General features: G+C 38.4%; 1 long non-coding RNA gene across 1 annotated transcript; it reads right to left on the bottom strand.

Moving 5' to 3' along the window:
• Nucleotides 1-1102: 1102 nt before the first annotated feature.
• Nucleotides 1103-1536, bottom strand: LOC307169444. The gene is made up of 3 exons (XR_013823139.1): nt 1461-1536; nt 1238-1359; nt 1103-1158 (listed from the first exon to the last, which is right to left on the bottom strand). It is a non-coding gene; the product is annotated as an uncharacterized lncRNA (long non-coding RNA).
• Nucleotides 1537-3503: the final 1967 nt, after the last annotated feature.

Here is a 3503-nt window from a genome sequence, read left to right as displayed (position 1 = left end):
TTGTACAAGTTCTCAAGTTCACATCTACGTGCTCTCGAGTTTTGCTACTGATTTACCTTCATATTATTCGCCCCTCTTTCATATGGAGAGTGTCGGATAGCCAGCCTGATGATACAGTACAGGCAAAGGCAAAATTCCTTTCAGAATAAATCTCTCGATGTGTCCAAATGTAGGCCCTATCTTATTAAATTATAAATATAGTAGCTAAAGTATTTAAAGGTTTTTCATTAAAAAAAAATTCAATTGAAGTGTTCAATCCAATTGTTTCAACTGGTTTTGTTAGAGTTTTAGAATGTTTGAGCACACTGTATGATTGTCAACAATCTGGTATTATCTAAACATGAACTGTTGACGAAACGCGTTATACGTGTGCAATATGCCAGTTTTTAATTAAGTAACAGTTTTAAAGTTTTATAAGTGCCAATGGAAGGCGTTAATGTGTCTACTACTATACATACGTACCTATTTAAATGTATATGAGAGAATGTTTGGGAGAGGATGCGCTAAGGAAATGTTCATTCTTTTTGTACAGTGTCTTTTTGTGTTGTCTCTGTAAAGCTATGGAATGGACAGAGTCCAAAACAAATTTCCCTTCGGGGACAATAAAGTATATCTCAATCAAGCGTTCATGACATTCTCGGGTCTTCTCTTAAGACAAAGCAAGCAGTGAAAGCCTTATTTAAAATATTTAGAAAAAATATTTAATGACGATGCTGGTTGGTTTAAGTTGCACACACGCAGTTTATTTTAGATAAAGACAGCTTACATGACTGCTCTTTCACCCTGATTGGCCAAGCACAAAGTATAGTTATAACATCTAAACATACCAGATGCTATATTCATCTTTTATCACAGTTATAGCTAACTTACAGAATTAAATGAAGATACCAGTGACCGTAAAATCTACAAGCTACGTTTATGCTAGTGTGCAAACCACGACTTCAAGACCCCCGATTACAAGACAGCAAAACAGAAGTCCTAATAACGTTACAACAGCCTGTCCGGTAGCACGTGTAATCAGTGCAATAATAATCTGAGCTAAGGAAGCTTACCGGGCTTACCTTTTCCTTATGGATTGAGTAAGACGCCGCCACTTCACCAGGGTCAGTTCAGGTTGTTTATACCGGGAGTGAGCGAGTCGAGTCGGGGCGAGTTGAGCTAACGTTATAGGGATCTAACGTTACTCTAGATAATGTCACTGAAATATACCAAACGAAAAATTGTGAATATCTCGTACCTTGCACCTGCATGTGGTTCCTTTTCCGTATGGATTGAGTAAGAAGACGCCACTTAACTGCGGTCAGTTCAGGTTGTTTTTAGTCGACTCGGGGCGAACGTCACTGAAGCTAATGTCACACACTGAAATATACCAAACGAAACAATCAGCAGCACTCACTCATATCAACGGTATTAATATATCCATATACTTATAAAATAGATTTCATGTTAACGTTTCATACCTGAGATGTGTTCTTCTCCCAAAAATGTTTGATTCTCTGGTATTCTCTGGTGGCCGCGCAATTTCAAAATTCAAACAGCAGCGATCCCACAATGCTATGCGGCGGCTGTAAAATAATGCTTCTACAGTGTAGTTACAATAAAATTACACGACTGTCCATAAATTTCCCATCATGCATTTGCATTTACAATAAAAACATGAATACAACATGTTGTTGTAAAATGTATTGTAAAAATGACATCAATTGCTAACAGTGTATGCAAGCCAATTAGGCAGTGGGCCAAGTCCGTCTATCTCGTTTAGTTTTTGATTTGACAGTTACCCAGCAGCTGTCTGGCTCATTTTTTTTATTTGTCTGTATGAATAATTCACAAAAAGATTACCGATTGTTTCCAACGCCAATTGTTGCACATTAAAGTATAAAAATAGATTTAATTTCGCTAGCTGATCACAAACGTTGGCCGGAGTGAGATCCAATCAACGCTCGTGTTGTTACCTTGTTGAATTGATTTGGCCAATCACGTTATTCGTTGAACCGGCGTCGCGTCAGTCTGAAGCCAAATCAACCCACCCTGGAGAGACCGTTGTGTCTCGGCAAGACAACGTCAAGGTAAGATTTGTTTTGCAATGATTATACACCCTTATATCTTAATGCTTTTCATATAAGTTGTATTTAAGACTGCAAGCTATAAAATGTTTTTTTTGATGAAAACAGTAACGTTAGCCACGAAAGAATGTTGGTAGTGGAGCAGTAAAGCTAGGTCTAACGGTATGTTGCTTAGGCTAATCCAAAATAATCATTCGGTACATACACAATGAACTAAGCAAAGAGTATTCAAATACGGGATAATTACGGGAAAAATATTTAAACGGGAAGACAGCAGGAAATAAGTCTGACTAAGGGAGAATCACGGGGTAAACGGTAAACGGTATGTCCAGGGGTGCGTTTCCCGAAAGCATCGTTGGCCAACTATGGTCGCAAGTTCATCGCAATGTCCATTGAACTCTATTGGTAACGACGGAACTTGCGACCATAGTTGGCCAACGATGCTTTCGGGAAACGCACCCCAGGTTGGTTACAGCAAGCTACCTAGGCTACAAGTAAGCTAGACTAATTATCAGCTAAAAAGAGTGCAAACCAAAACAAAGAAATGATTTCAAATCAACTTTATAGTGGTAGTCATGGAGTTATTTAAGACAATTATGGTTGATTGTCACGATTGATAGTGGTTGGGCTTCACCTACATAACAGAACAGGTATACTGTATGGTGGAAAAATATTTTAGTTAAAGATGGCTGTTTTTGAGTTATTTAACAAAATTATTTGTGGTCAGAACTGCAGTAGTCTTGGCAAGCTCGTTTAAGATGGTTAGCATCTTAATACAAATGTCAAGATGAAAAGTGTGATTTAAAATGAGTAATGTGCGCTTTCTGTGTTTATTTATCTGAATATAATTCAGTTGTTTATCTAACTCACAGACACGGACAGGACAACATCATACATATCTCTCCACACCCAAATGACAACAGAGGTGATCGTTGACAATCATCACATCAACAGCAGCATGATGGAGCAGGTCAAGATCACAGAGTTGCTTAGTATCCACATCACAGATGACCCATCTTGATCTATCGACACCACCAACAGAACCTGGCCAAGAAAGTCCAAAAACCTCTGCATTTCCTCCCACAGTTGAGGAAGGCTCATCTCCCAAAAATCCATCCTCTTAATTTTCTATAGGGGAATCATAGAGAGCCTCTTCCTTCCACCCCCACCCTCCAGTAACCTAAGGGCAGCTGATTGACTCTTGCACAAATACACTGGTAGTTTACACTATGATGCTGCTACATTGGTTTATTTTGAAATTTGCTATGAACATTTGACCCCACTTACACACAAATTGCACTGCCTTTTGCTGCTTGTCATGTCATCCACTTACACAATAACACTATATTAATTAGGGATGAGTCACGATTTTCGAATATTCAATTAGCTGATTTTATTATAGAATAGGATGTGCGGGATGATTGTCTTTAAAAAATC

The sequence above is a fragment of the Squalius cephalus genome (genome assembly GCF_949319135.1).
Source record: "Squalius cephalus genome assembly, chromosome: 13".
NCBI classification, from domain to species: Eukaryota; Metazoa; Chordata; class Actinopteri; order Cypriniformes; family Leuciscidae; genus Squalius; species Squalius cephalus.
Note: the sequence above shows the minus strand (reverse complement) of the source record. Positions and strands in the feature narration are given on the sequence as shown.